General features: G+C 47.3%; 1 protein-coding gene across 2 annotated transcripts in view; it reads left to right on the top strand.

The window, feature by feature from the left end:
* The window catches only part of mrps18a (mitochondrial ribosomal protein S18A), a 107,560-nt gene that overhangs the window by 31,609 nt on the left and 60,258 nt on the right, over positions 1-15,693 (top strand). The gene's annotated exons all lie outside the window — the stretch shown is intronic.

Raw genomic sequence — 15,693 nt, 5'->3', positions numbered from 1 at the left:
CAAAGCTGCCAAGTGCTAAACTCATTTCACCATTGTAATAAATCAAAGGAAGGAAACTTTCAGGCCATTACTGAATTTGATCATAGGTCCTAGAGGTGAACGGTCTACATTAACCCACTGTGCCACCCAGCCATCAGAAAACCTGTGCCAGTGGTTTAGGTGGATGTTGAAATTTCCCGGCACTATTTGGAAAAGCCTGAAGCCCTCCCACCCAGAACCTCCAGGGCTTCCAAAGAATAATTTGCCATCTATGTCATTGCTGTTTGTGAGGTCTTGCTGTGCACAAAATGGTTGGTCACTATAAGTATATGTGAAGCACTGAGGCATGATGCTGTGTACAAATCCAAGCCTGTTGTTTGTTTTTCGTAGATGATTTAGTTTCACCTGCTATTTGAAATTTAACTTATGAAAAATCTTTCAACTCAAATCTCTTCCTCCTTATCCCATAGTTTTATATCTGTTTACCAATTATTACGATCACAAGAAAGAAGTGTTCAGTTCTATTCTTGCTCTCTTTCCCCCACTACCCCTGCACCATTGCATTGAAAAGTTACCTATCGGGAATGGTGACATAGTGGTTATGTTATGGCAGCTGGGGAATTTAAATTCAGTTAATTAAATAAATCTGGAATAAAAAGCTAGTATCAGTAACGGTGACCATGAAGCTATCAGATTGTCGTAAAAACCCATCTGGTTTACTAATGTCCTTTAGGGAAGGAAATCCACCGTCCTTACCTGGTCTGGCCTATATGTGACTCCAGATCCACAGCAGTGTGGTTGACTCTTAACTGCCCTCTGAAATGGCGCAGCACTCAGTTGTAAAAAAACCGCTACGAAAAGCAAGAATAAAACCAGACGGACCACCCGGCATTGACCTCAGCACTGGACACAGCAACAGCACACCCAGCCCAATCGATCCTGCTCACTAACATCTGGGGACTTGTGCCAAAATTGGGAGAGCTGTCCCACAGACTAGTCAAGCAAGGAAACCTCCTGCTGATTACCACCACTTGGAAGAAGCACTGAGAGTAGCAAGGACACAGAATGTACTCTGGGTGGGGGACTTCAACGTCCATCACCAAGAGCGGCTCGGCACCACTACTGACCAAGCTGGCCGAACCTGAAGGACATAGCTGGGCAGGCGGTGAGAGAACCAACACAAGGGGAAAAACCTACTTGACTTCACCCTCACCAATCTACCTGTCGCAGATGCATCTGTCCATGACAGCATTGGTAGCAGTGATGAAGTCCAGTCTTCATACTGAGGACACCTTCCATCATGTTGTGTGGTGCTACCACTGTGTTAAATGGGATAGATTCAGAACTGATCTAGCAGCTCAAAATCGGGCATCCATGAGGCGCTGTGGGGCAGCAGCAGAATTGTATTCCACCTCATGGCCTGGCATATCCCTCACTCTACCATTACCAGGGGACCAACCTTGGTTCATTAAGGACTGTAGAAGAGCATGCCAGGACCAGCACCAAGCATACCTAAAAATGCGGTGCCAACCTGGGGAAGCTGCAACACAGGACTACATGCATGCTAAACTGCGGAAGCAGCATGCTATAGGCAGAGCTAAGCGATCCCACAATCAACGGATCAGATCAAAGCTCTGCAGTCCTGCCACATCCAGTCATAAATGGTGGTGGACCATTAAACAACTAATGGGAGGAGGAGGCTCCATGAATATCCCTATCCTCAATGATGGTGGAGCCCAGCACAGGAGTGCAAAAGACAAAGCTGAAGCATTTGCAACCACCTTCAGCCAAAAGTGCCAAGTGGATGATTCATATCGGCCTCCTCCTGAGGTTCCCATTATCAGAGAAGCCAGTCTTCAGCCAATTTGATTCATTCCATGTGATATCAAGAAATGGCTGAGCGCACTGGATACAGCAAAGGCTGTGGGCCCCGACAACATCCCGGCTGTCGTGTTGAAGACTTGTGCTCCAGAACTAGCCGCGCCTCTAGCCAGCCTATTCTAGTACAGCTACAACACTGGCATCTATCCGACAGTGTGGAAAACTGCCCAGGTATGACCTGTCCACAAAAAGCAGGACAAATCCAATCCAGCCAATTACTGCCCCATCAGTCAACTCTCAATCATCAGCAAATTGATGGAAGGTGTCGTCGACAGTGCTATCAAGCGGCACTTCCTCACCAATAACCTGCTCACTGATGCCCAGTTTGGGTTCCGCCAGAACCGTTCTGCTCCAGATCTCGTTGCAGCATTGCTCCAAACTAAATTCCAGAGGTGAGGTGAGAGTGACTGCCCTTGATATCAAGGCAGCATTTGACTGAGTGTGACATCAAGGAGCCCTAGCAAAACTGAAATCAATGGGAATCGAGGGGTAAACTCTCCACTGGCTGGAGTCATACCTAGCACAAAGGAAGATGGCTGTGGTGGTTGAAGGTCACAGACCCAGGACATCGCTGCAGGAGTCCCTCAGGGCAGTGTCCTAGGCCCAACCATCTTCAGCTGCTTCATCGATGACCTTCCCTCCAACATAAGGTCAGAAATTGGGATGTTCGTTGATGACTGCACAGTGTTCAGTGCCATTCGCAACTCCTCAGATAATGAAGCAGTCCATGCCCGCATGCAGCAAGACCTGGACGACATTCAGACTTGGGCTGATAAGTGGCAGGTAACATTCGCGCCACACAAGTGCCAGGCAGTGACTATCTCCAACAAGCGAGCATCTAACTACCGCCCCTTGGCATTCAACAGCATTACCATCGCCGAATCCCCCACCATCAACAACCTGGGGGTCACCATTGACCAGAAACTTAACTGGACCGGCCACATAAATACTGTGGCAACAAGAGCAGGTAAGGAGGCTGGGTATTCTGCAGCGAGTGTTTCACCTCCTGACTCCCCAAAGCCTTTCCACCATCTAAAAGGCACAGGTCAGGAGTGTGATGGAATACTCTCCACTTGCCTGGATGAGTGCAGCTCCAACAACACTCAAGAAGCTCGACACCAACCAGGACAAAGCAGCCCGCTTGATTGGCACCCCATCCACCACCTTAAACATTCACTCCCTCCATCACCGGCGTACCGTGGCTGCAGTGTGTACCATCTACAAGATGCACTGCAGCAACTCGCCAAGGATCCTTTGGCAGCACCTCCCAAACCAGTGACCTCTACCACCTAGAAGGACAAGGGCAGCAGGCGCATGGGTACACCACCACCTCCAAGTTCCCCTCCAAGTCACACACCATCCTGACTTGGAAATATATCGCCGATCCTTCATCGTCACTGGGTCAAAATCCTGGAACTCCCTCCCTAACAGCACTGTGGGAGTAGCTTCACCACACGGACTGCAGCGAGTCAAGAAGGCGGCTCACCACCACCTTCTCAAGGGCAACTAGGGATGGGCAATAAATGCTGGCCTTGCCAGCGACGCCCACATTCCATGAACGAATATTTTAAAAAAAATGTTCGACCATGTCATGTCAAGGTCATGCTGTGAACAAGGTATGGCACCACTTGGCTGGGCATGTCACTGGCAAATTGAGTACTTTCACAGTCCAACTGAACAAACAAAGGGCTTTGCCTTGATTTGATGTGGTGATACACAAAGACCTGTGGAACATAATGTACAATTCATAAAATTGTTGAGTGCCTAGCTGTAGTACAGAAGGTAATTTGCTGTTTCTCTTCTGTTGGCACAAAGTACATCTCGTTCTTAACCGTCTGAAGAAGAAGACCAATGTAGGTCTGAAAACCTATGCCTATAGTTACTTGGCCAAACAATGTTGGCTGCCAGGGCTCAAGATAATGGGTGTTTAGGGCTAAAATGCTTCCCTAAATAGCCTTTGACTTCAAATCAAAGCAGACGTACATGTGGCTGCTTGTCCTTTTTTATTACTTTAATGTTATTGCTTTGCTACATGACTTTCTAGCACGTTCTTTAGTTTAAGTGGTGATTGAAGTCCTGACCTGCAGCACGTTCACATGTTATTTTTTTCCAAACAGTCCTCCCAGCCTTGCGCAGCTGACTCCATATCACCGTGACTTGGGTCTGATGAGCCAATTATATGTCTGAACATATTCCTGTGACTAGGGTCTGAGGAGGCCAGTTATATGTCTGACCATATCCCTGTGACGGGTCTGAGGAGGCCAGTTATATGACTGCCCATATCCCTGTGACGGGTCTGAGGAGGCCAGTTATATGTCTGACCATATCCCCGTGACCTGGGTCTGAGGAGGCCAGTTATATGTCTGATCATATCCCCGTGACCTGGGTCTGAGGAGGCCAGTTATATGTCTGAACATATTCCTGTGACTAGGGTCTGAGGAGGCCAGTTATATGTCTGCCCATATCCCCGTGACCTGGGTCTGAGGAGGCCAGTTATATGTCTGAACATATTCCTGTGACTAGGGTCTGAGGAGGCCAGTTATATGTCTGAACATATTCCTGTGACTAGGGTCTGAGGAGGCCAGTTATATGTCTGCCCATATCCCCGTGACCTGGGTCTGAGGAGGCCAGTTATATGTCTGACCATATCCCTGTGACAGGTCTGAGGAGCCAGTTATCTGTCTGACCATATCCCGTGACCTGGGTCTGAGGAGGCCAGTTATATGTCTAACCATATCCCCGTGACGGGTCAGAGGAGGCCAGTTATATGTCTAACCATATCCCCGTGACCTGGGTCTGAGGAGGCCAGTTATATGTCTAACCATATCCCCGTGACGGGTCAGAGGAGGCCAGTTATATGTCTAACCATATCCCCGTGACTAGGGTCTGAGGAGCCAGTTATATGTCTGACCATATCCCCGTGACGGGTCAGAGGAGGCCAGTTATATGTCTAACCATATCCCCGTGACTAGGGTCTGAGGAGCCAGTTATATGTCTGACCATATCCCGTGACCTGGGTCTGAGGAGGCCAGTTATATGTCTGACCATATCCCTGTGACGGGTATGTGGAGGCCAGTTATATGTCTGACCATATCCCCGTGACCTGGGTCTGTGGAGGCCAGTTATCTGAGGAGGCCAGTTATATGTCTGACCAAATTGCCGTGACGGGTCTGAGGACGTCAGTTATATGTCTGACCATATCCCCATGACCTGGGTCTGAGGAGGCCAGTTATATGTCTGACCATATCCCCATGACCTGGGTCTGAGGAGGCCAGTTATATGTCTGACCATATCCCCGTGACCTGGGTCCATGCAGGCCAGTTATATGACTGACCATATCCCCGTGACTAGGGTCTGTGGAGCCAGTTATATGTCTGACCATATCCCCGTGACCTGGGTCTGAGGAAGCCAGTTATATGTCTGCCCATATCCCCGTGACTGGTCTGAGGAGGCCAGTTATATGTCTGACCATATCCCTGTGACAGGTCTGAGGAGACCAGTTATATGTCTGACCATATCCCCGTGACCTGGGTCTGAGGAGGCCAGTTATATGTCTGACCATATCCCCGTGACTGGTCTGAGGAGGCCAGTTATATGTCTGACCATATTTCCGTGACGGGTCTGAGGAGGCCAGTTATATGTCTGACCATATCCCTGTGAACTGGGTCTGAGGAGCCAGTTATATGTCTGACCATATTCCCGTGACAGGTCTGAGGAAGCCAGTTATATGTCTGACCATATCCCTGTGAACTGGGTCTGAGGAGGCCAGTTATATGTCTGACCATATCCCCGTGACCTGGGTCTGAGGAGCCAGTTATATGTCTGACCATATTCCCGTGACAGGTCTGAGGAAGCCAGTTATATGTCTGACCATATCCCTGTGAACTGGGTCTGAGGAGGCCAGTTATATGTCTGACCATATCCCTGTGACGGGTCTGAGGAGGCCAGTTATATGTCTGACCATATCCCTGTGACGGGTCTGAGGAGACCAGTTATATGCCTGACCACATCCCCGTGAACTGGGTCTGAGGAGGCCAGTTATATGTCTGACCATATCCCTGTGACAGGTCTGAGGAGGCTAGTTATATGTCTGACTACATCCCTGTGACGGGTCAGAGGAGGCCAGTTATATGTCTGATCATATCCCCGTGACGGGTCAGAGGAGGCCAGTTATATGTCTGACCATATCCCCGTGACTGGTCTGAGGAGGCCAGTTATATGTCTGACCATATTCCCGTGACTGGTCTGAGGAGCCAGTTATATGTCTGACCATATTCCTGTGACGGGTCAGAGGAGGCCAGTTATATGTCTGACCATATCCCCGTGACGGGTCAGAGGAGCCCAGTTATATTTCTGACCATATCCCCGTGACTGGTCTGAGGAGGCCAGTTATATGTCTGACCATATTCCCGTGACGGGTCAGAGGAGGCCAGTTATATGTCTGACCGCATCCCCGTGAACTGGGTCTGAGGAGGCCATCTCAATGTAAGCTGGTTACTACATTTGGGATTGTTTCACTGGCTCACTTGAGGCTGCTAGGGAGGTTTCATTCTAGTATTGACAATGATGTTGATCAGTATACAAAGGCTTATGACTGGAAGAAAGTACGAGAATGGTAGCGTAGTGGTTATCGTACGGGGCCAGCAACGCAGAGGTCGTGAGCAATGTATCCTGTAAGCTATGCTTTGTTCCGCGTGGCCTGTTTCTTTTAATGCGCAGTTCCTTCAAATTTCTGCGCATGCACGGTATTTGCAATGTAAAAGCCGGTGCTCAGATTATTGTGCGGCCGCGCGCCTTAGTGGGAACATTGGTCGTGAGTTCAAATCCTACCATGGTTGTTGTGAATTTAGTAAATCTGGTAATTTATAGAATGGCACCAGAAAACTAACCATGAAAGCTGTTCAGTTTGTCGTACAAACTCAACTGGTTCATTCATGTCTTGCAAGGAAGGGAACCTGCCACCCCCTACTTGGTCTGGTCGACAGTTAACTCGATTCCCACGCTTCACGGTTGACTTTTCTTGCCCTCTGAAATGACCTAGCAAGCCACCCAATGCAAAGACAAAGAAGGCGTCCACCACCACTTTAAGGGTAACTAAGGATGGGCAAAGCTCGAAGCCTTGTCCGCATCACCCACATCGCAAGAGTAAATAAAGAACAGAGAGCATTTAAAGGGTTATTTTCACAGTAAGCAACATTCATCTAGAATAGGTTACAATGGGGAGGAAAAAATCTGCATTTAGCAGAAGTTAAAAATGAAATTATTTATATGTAAATTTTAGTTTCCTTACATTGTTTTAACAATAAGTGCAATGAGTTACTTTACTATGAGATAGGAGTGACCTAAGTTTCTACAGGGTATCATGACGACAACTGGTTGTCATCCAGTGCTAAATGAAAGGTAGTTAAGAACATAAGAATTAGGAGCAGGAGTCGGCCACACGGCCCTTCGAGCCTGCTCTGCCATTCAATAAGATCATGGCTGATCATCGACCTCGACTCCACTTTCCCGTCCGATCCCCATATCCCTTGATTCCCCATGAGTCCAAAAATCAATCGATCTCAGCCTTGAATATACTCAATGACTCAGCATCCACAGCCTTTTGGGGTAGAGAATTCCAAAGATTCGCAACACTCTGAGTGAAGAAATTCCTGCTCATCTTGGTCTTAAATGGCCGACCCCTTATCCTGAGACTATGCCCCCTAGTTCTAGACTCTCCAGCCAGGGGAAACAACCTCTTAGCATCTACCCTGTCAATCCCCCTCAGAATATTATATGTTTCAATGAGATCACCTCTCATTCTTCTGAACTCCAGAGAGTATAGGCCTAGTCTACTCAATCTCTCCTCATAGGACAACCCTCTTATCCTAGGGATCAATCTAGTGAACCTTTGTTGCACCGCCTTTAAGTTGTGGGTAAACTGGTACCAGCCATTCCAGCATGGTTCAGTAATTTCCCAGGTCTATGTTGGCGAGTCAGTCATTTTAAGTATCTATTTGTAGTCCTCAGTGGATGTTTTTGCTCTTTTTTTTAATTGGATGTCAGTGTCGCCCTTTTAGAACTGAGATGAGGAATTTCTTCTCTCAGAGGGTCGTAAATCTGTGGAATTCTCTGCTCCAGAGAGCTGTGGAGGCTGGGTCATTAAATACATTTAAGGCGGAGATAGACAGATTTTTACAAGATAAGGGAGTGAAGGGTTATGGGGAGCGGGCAGGGAAGTAGCTTTGAGCCCAAGATCAGCCCTGATCTTATTGAATGGCGGAGCAGGCTCGAGGGGCCAAGTGGCCTATTCCTGCTCCGATTCCTTATGTTCTTTATGTATAATTTGGGCTGTAGACCCCCTCCACCCACACAGGATGGAACACCTGTTGTGGAGTTGTATTATTTGTGCCTGGCCGGGGCACTGGAAACATCGGATGTTGCATCTGCGGTGGTACGTCGCTTAAGCTCACCAACGAGCGACTTGTATAACTCTGACACGAGGCTCGAGTGAGAGACCACAATCTTTTTGGGGCGGTGCTGGAAAAATGTAAGATATTTAAGAGGAAACTTGCCTAATTGAGCCAAGTGGGCCCCCAAGTGAAGTGAACTAGACCAGTCACAGTCCAGTCCCTATCGTTTATGGAGTCTGCAAAATAAAAATTGGCAACCCCCACACCCCATAATTCAGCACAAGTTGGCAGCAAATTGGTATTGTTTTGAGGTGCCACAAGGTGCCCTTTCTTCTGAGAACACTAGGTGAAGGACACACCAAGGCTGGGAAATAAAGAGAAGACAAAGTAAATCAGGAAGTGAAAGAATGATCTTGCATTTCTATAATGCCTTTCACGACCTCAGGACATCCCAAAGTGCTTTACAGCCAATTAATTACTTTTGAAGTGTAGTCACTGTTGTAATTTAAGAAACGCGGCAGCCAATTTGGGAACAGCAAGGTCCCACAAACAGCGATGTGATAATGACCAGATAATCTGTTTTAGTGATGTTGGTTGAGGGATAAATATTGGCCCAGGACACCAGGGAGAACTCCCCTGCTCTTCTTCAAAATACGTCCGCCTGAGAGGACAGACGGGGCCTTGGTTTAACGTCTAATCCGAAAGAGGGCACTTCCAACAGTGCCGCACCCTCTCAGTACTGCACTGGAGTGTCAGCCTAGATTTTGTGCTCAAGTCTCTGGAGTGGAACTGGAACCCACAGCCTTCACGAGTCAGAGACAAGCGTGATATCACTGAGCCACAGCTGACACCATGTAGTGATTCGGTGACGCCAAGCTTGCCTTTTAAAAGAATATATATTGCAGTAGGAAGGAAAGACTGAGGATGGTAAAGTGTTTCCCCAGTTTTGAGGTCTGAGGAAAGATTGAGTTAGACTAAAAGACATTGTGATGAGTCTTGATTTCAAGAAAATGGAGTGGAGGAGCGTTTAGTCTTGCAACTTGGAAAGAACACAAATGGAAATTTCAGCAGAGCATCTGATCTGAGAGCAGTATTCATGTCTTGGACAGATTTGGCTTCATATGGAGTTAAATTATTGAGGGGATGGAAAAAACCAAGCTTCTTGAGGACAACTTTCATAGTGCAGATGTGGGAACTCGGTGAAGGTGGTGAGGTTAAGACTGTCAAGGGATGAAAAGATAAGGGTGGAGACATCAAAGGTGTTATCTGCTAGTTTCTGAAATATGTGAGGAAACTGCCTTTGAAGAAATGAAAAAAACAAGATTTTTATTGCATCGCTGAAGGGCATGAAGAATATTAAGATATGATTCACCACTTCCACTGCAAGAGTACCCAACTCCCTCCAACACACCATTGGTGGCCATGCCTTCGGTCTTCTAAGTCTCACTCTGCCACTCCCACCTCTCCCCAAACTCCTCCACCTCCCCACTTTCTTCCTTCTTCGCCTCTGTCCTCTCTACTCTCCTCTCTCCCCTTTCCTCTCCTCTCCTCTCTCCTCTCCTCTCCCCTGTCCTCCTCTTCCCCCAGTTTTGAACACCCTTACAAGAATGATGCCAAGGCCATGGAGAGGATCCAGAAGGATTCACTAAGATGATCCTAAGGATGAGACTTTAGTTATGAGGAGGGACAAGGGAAATTGGGGCTCTTCATTAGAACAAAGGCTAAGATCGGGTTATTCAAAATTTAGAGGTTTTGATGAAGTAAATCGGGTAATGCTATTTCCACTGGTTGGTGAGTCAGTAAATAGAGCCCATAAATTTAAGATCATTACCAAAAGGACAAAGGGACAAGTTAGATGTTTTTTGTTTAAAAACAGGTGATGCTTAAGACATAGAATGACTACCAGAAATATTGGAAGCCGAATCCATAATAGCTTTTTTAAGGGATGTGGATAAATATTTGCAAAAGAGAATTTTTAAAGAGTGGGAAACGAACTGGGGAATGGGTAAGTAGATCGATCTTTTAGGGAACAGCTGGTACAGGCATGATGGGCTGAATGGCCTCTTCCTGTGCTGTAAAGTCTATGAAAACATCAAAATGACTTGGATCACAGTGTGCCCAACTTCCAGAATATCTAGAAAAAGACATCCTTACTGCATTATAATATTACTATCCTGCAAATCAAGTCAGGGACCCAACTCCCTTTTTTTCTTAGTTTTAGAAATTGAATTCTGAAAGTTTGAGGGTGGGTGGGGGAACTTGGGGTTGAGAGAACAGAAAATGGTGCAAATACGCAACAGGTCTGTCTGCATTATGTTAGTCCAAGCGTGTGATGCATGGCCTCTGTCTAGAATTGGGCAGGTGTCGTGCAGTCCAAACCCCCTTCCCGTAGAGCTATACAGCGGTTCCCCCTCTCCGAGCGTACAACACACCCCTGTATAGGGAGGATTGGTTAATACTAAGGATCCTGAAGGGAAAGATCAGTTAACTTGCCCTGCAAGTCCCTTCATCAGAGTTTCCTCTTAAAATGTTAACTGTCTCTCTTTTGTTTTTCTTGCCACATCTTATTTCAAGAAAGCAAAAATTACAAACAGTTTACAAGTTGAAACAGAAAAATTGGCAAGTGTGTAACAATGAGCCGTACAGGTATAAACATCTTTTGTGCATTTAACATTTTCAAAAATGTCCCTTCCCCACTCCAATAAAAACGTTCACTTGTTTTCACACGACCACTGGTCCCCAGCTGTACAAAAAAAGTGATGCAACCCAAAACCGCCCCTGGAAGTGCTGGGTCTCCACGCACCCCACCTGTATTCATGTCGGATCTGGATGGTGGTAAATTACTGTACAGATATGCAGAAGTAGTCTTGTCACTGTACCGTCCTGTAAATTCTGTATTAAGGGTGTACACCAGAACTGTATCCGTGTGAAATCAAGTGAACGTTTTTATTGGGGTGGGGAAGGGATGTTTCTGAAAATGTTAAATGCACAAAAGATGTTTATACCTGTACTGCTCGTTGACAACTGAAGAACAACAAGGCCTCAGGAGCAGATGGAATCCCCACCGAGACACTAAAGCATGGCGGAGAAGCACTACTGGCACGAATTCATGAACTCATTTCTCTTATCTGGAAGGAGGAGAGCATGCCAGGGGATCTCAGAGACGCCGTAATTGTGACCATCTTCAAGAAAGGTGACAAGTCCGATTGCGGTAATTACAAAGGAGTTTCCCTGCTGTCTGCCATAGGGAAAGTCATCGCAAGAATCCTCCTCATTCGCCTTCTCCCAGTGGCCGAAGAGCTCCTCCCAGAGTCGCAATGCGGATTCCGCCCACTAAGGGGCACAATGGACATGATCTTCACTGCACGTCAATTACAAGAGAAATGCAGGGAACAGCACCAACCACTGTACATGGCCTTCTTTGATCTCACAAAGGCCTTCGACACTGTCATCCGTGAGGGATTATGGAGTGTCCTCCTCAAATTCGGCTGCCCTCAAAAGTTTGTCACTATCCTCCGCCTGCTTCACGACGACATGCAAGCCGTGATCCTGACCAACGGTTCCACCACAGACCCAATTCATGTGCGAACCGGGGTCAAGCAAGGCTGTGTCATCGCACCAACGCTCTTCTCAATCTTCCTTGCTGCAATGCTCCATCTCACCCTCAGTAAGCTCCCCACTGGAGTGGAGCTAATTTACAGAACAAACGGGAAACTGTTCAACCTCCGTCGCCTCCAGTCCAGATTCAAGGTCGTCCCATCCTCTGTCGTCGAATTACAGTATGCAGACGACGCTTGCGTCTGCGCTCACTCGGAGGTCGAACTCCAAACCATCGTCAACACCTTCACCGAAGCGTACGAGAGCATGGGCCTTACACTAAACATCCGTAAGACAAAGGTCCTCTACCAACCTGCCCCCGCCACACAGTACTGCCCCCCGATTATCAAAATCCACGACAAGGCCTTGGACAACGTGGACCACTTTCCATACCTCGGGAGCCTACTGTCAACAAGGGCAGACGTCGACGACGAAGTTCAACACCGCCTACAGTGTGCCAGTGCAGCCTTCGGTCACCTGAGGAAGAGAGTGTTTGAAGACCAGGACCTCAACCTGGCACTAAGCTCATGGTCTACAGAACAGCAGTGATACCCACCCTGCTGTATGCCTCAGAGACATGGACCATGTACAGCAGGCACCTCAAAGCACTGGAGAGGTACCACCAACGCTGCCTCCGCAAGATCCTGCAAATCCATTGGCAGGATAGGCGCACCAACGTCAGTGTTCTTGCTCAGGCCAACATCCCCAGCATCGAAGCTTTGACCACGCTCAAATCAGCTCCAATGGACGGGTCACATTGTTCGCATGCCCGATACGAGACTCCCAAAACAAGCGCTCTACTCGGAGCTCCGGCACGGCAAGAGAGCCCCAGGTGGGCAGAGGAAACGCTTCAAGGACATCCTCAAAGCCTCCTTGAAAACATCCCCACCGACACCTGGGAATCCCTGGCCCAAGACTGCACAAAGTGGAGGAGAAGCATCCGGGAAGGCGCCAAACACCTCGAGTCTCTTCGCCGGGAGCAAGCGGAAGCCAAGCGCAAGGAGCGCACGTCAACCCAAGCACCCCAATCACCCGCCCCTTCAACCACCGTCTGCCCCACCTGTGACAGAGACTGTAGGTCCCGCATTGGACTAATCAGTCACCTGAGAACTCATTTTTAATGTGGAAGTAAGTCATCCTCGGTTCCGAGGGACTGCCTAAGAACGGAACATTGTGTTACACGCTTGCCAATTCTTCTGTTTCAACTTGTAAACTGTTTGTAATTTTTGCTTTCTTGAAATAAGATGTGGCAAGAAAAACAAAAGCGAGACAGTTAACATTTTAAGAGGAAACTCTGATGAAGGAATTGCAGGGCAAGTTAACTGATCTTTCCCTTCAGGATCTACTGTACACACCCAGCATTTTATGTTAAAATTCCCAGTTTCAGAACCCTGGGGTGGAGGGATAGAACATTATTTAAACCGCTGACCTCTGCGCAGATTCAGAGAATGACTGAGGCCCCCAGCCCGCATCTCACCCAAGCCAGTGCAATCCACTCAGAAAAGTACCTGCTGAGTCAGTTCTGTAGCTGCAAAAATGTGCACGATTGATTCAAAAATAGGTGAAACATGCCCTCTAGAGGAAGCTCACATGACTGTGGAAGCTCACATGATTGTAATTAAGTTTCAGCTCCCAGGTCTCCTCAAGAGTGTCCGGCGCTGTTGTAATGTGTAGTCACTTTTGTAATGTAAGAAAACACAGCAGCCAATTTGCACCCAGCAACAGCCTTGAGGTAAATGATGGATAAACTTTTTTTTTTAGTGTTGTTGGTTGAGGGATAAATATTGTCCAGGACATCGGGGACAACTTTCCTGCTGAGATGAGGAGAAATTTCTTCACTGAGGGTGAACCTGTGGAATTCTCTACCACAGAAGGCTGTGGAGGCCAAGTCACTGAATATATATAAGAAGGAAATAGATAGATTTCTAGACACAAAAGGCATCAAGGGGTATGGGGAGAGAGCAGGAATATGGTATTGAGATAGAGGATCAGCCATGATCATATTGAATGGCAGAGCAGGCTCGAAGGGCTGAATGGCCCGCTCCTGCTCCTATTTTTCTATGTTTCTATGGTATCTCTGACAGTGCAGCACTCCCTCAGTACTGCACTGGAGTGTCAGCCTGGATTGTGTGCTCAATTCTTGGAGTGGGGCTTGAAATTCTTGAATCCTTTGGAATTTTCTACCTCAGAGGGCTGTGGGTGCTCAGTCGAAGAGTCAAGATTGAGATTGATAGATTTTTGGACACTAAGGGAATCAAGGGATTTGGGTATAGGGCGGGAAAGTGGAGTTGATGTCGAAGATCAGCCATGATCTTATTCAATGGCAGGGCAGGCTGGAGGGGCTGTCTAGTTTGCGCTTGCTCCTGTTTCTTATGTTCTTATGAACCCACAGCCTTCTGATTCAGTCAACCATGGCTGACACGTAGAAAAATACAACGTGTGAATGGATTGGAAAGAGAATGACACAAGGCAGTGGGGCGACAAATGGACAGAGTAATAATACGAGAGGAGAAAATTGGGAAAAGGAAACCCCAAGCAGATCACTCAGATGATCTCTCTCTGACCTGTAAGAGTAACGCTCAAAGAATAATCTGAAATTTCTGATATTGTGTTGTGGCATAGACTCACTCCTATGCACTACCTATTGTAAACGTAAGCCAGAGAACCTTTAACAATTAAACTTCAGTGGTTTAGGGAGCAAGAAGAAAGGGGGGGTGGGGGGGGGGAGATAAAGTGTATTTGTCAGAATTCTTTAAAATGGGATCTGTTACATAAAGACTTTTTGCACGGAATATTGCATGAAAATGCTTCTACAGTTACTATTTTGCGGGAAAAATTCAATACAGGATGATCTGTGCAGCCCTGCCTTGATTCATTTTGGCGAAGTATCTGCTTCACGTCAGAGGACTGTGTGGGGTGCGTGTATGTTTTTATATAAACTATTTTTTAATAAAACCCTTTCTTTCTCCATCTGTTGAGTTGTATCTGTCTGTGACCAACACCCGAGAGACTAAGCCTGATATTATTTGTGGAGGCCAGTGTATTGCACGCCCGATCCTGCTCTCACCCCACATCCGCAAACATTCACCTTCAAGCAGGGTTTTCTGAATAACATTCGGGAGAGGAATCCCCTGCATCCCCCCTACCCCAGATGCTAATTTGGTCCCTACTACCGTCCTTTCTGAAAGCAGCCGACTCCTAACACCAAGTTAAGGATGAGCTTGGGACCTTCCTCAGGTGTCAGCCGTGGCTGAGTTGGTAGCACTCTCACCTCTGAGTCAAAAGGTCATGGGTTCAGGTCGCACTCCAGAGACTTGAGCACAAAATCTAGGCTGACACTCCAGTGCAGTACTGAGGGAGCGCTGCACTGTCAGAGGTGCCGTCTTTTAGATGAGACGTTAAACCGAGGCCCCGTCTGCTGTCTCAGGTGGACGTAAATATCCTGTGGCAGGGGAGCTCCCCCACCCCTAGTGTTCTGGCAATATTTATCCCTCAACCAACATCACTGAAACAGATTATCTGGTCATTTATATAGGACATATGTGGGACCTTGCTTGCGCTAATTGGCTGCCGCGTTTCCTACATTACAACAGCGACTACGCTTCAAAAGTACCTCATTGGCTGTAAAGCACTTTAGGATGTCCTGAGGTCGTGAAAGGCGCTATAGAAATACAAATCTCTCTTTCTTTCCTGGTCTGTCTGGCTTGCTACCATATCACATGGTGACTTTACGGACTTCACTTCCGTTTTGTAACCACAAATTAATTTATGCCCTACACAAGTCAAATCCATCACCCTCTATATCTCATAATTCCAGTGTATGTGCGAGATACTGGAAGTGTTA

Source organism: Somniosus microcephalus, chromosome 9 (genome assembly GCF_052327205.1).
Source record: "Somniosus microcephalus isolate GS21.2 chromosome 9, FLI_Smic_1.0, whole genome shotgun sequence".
Taxonomy (NCBI): Eukaryota; Metazoa; Chordata; class Chondrichthyes; order Squaliformes; family Somniosidae; genus Somniosus; species Somniosus microcephalus.
This window is presented reverse-complemented; position numbering and strand designations above follow the sequence as displayed.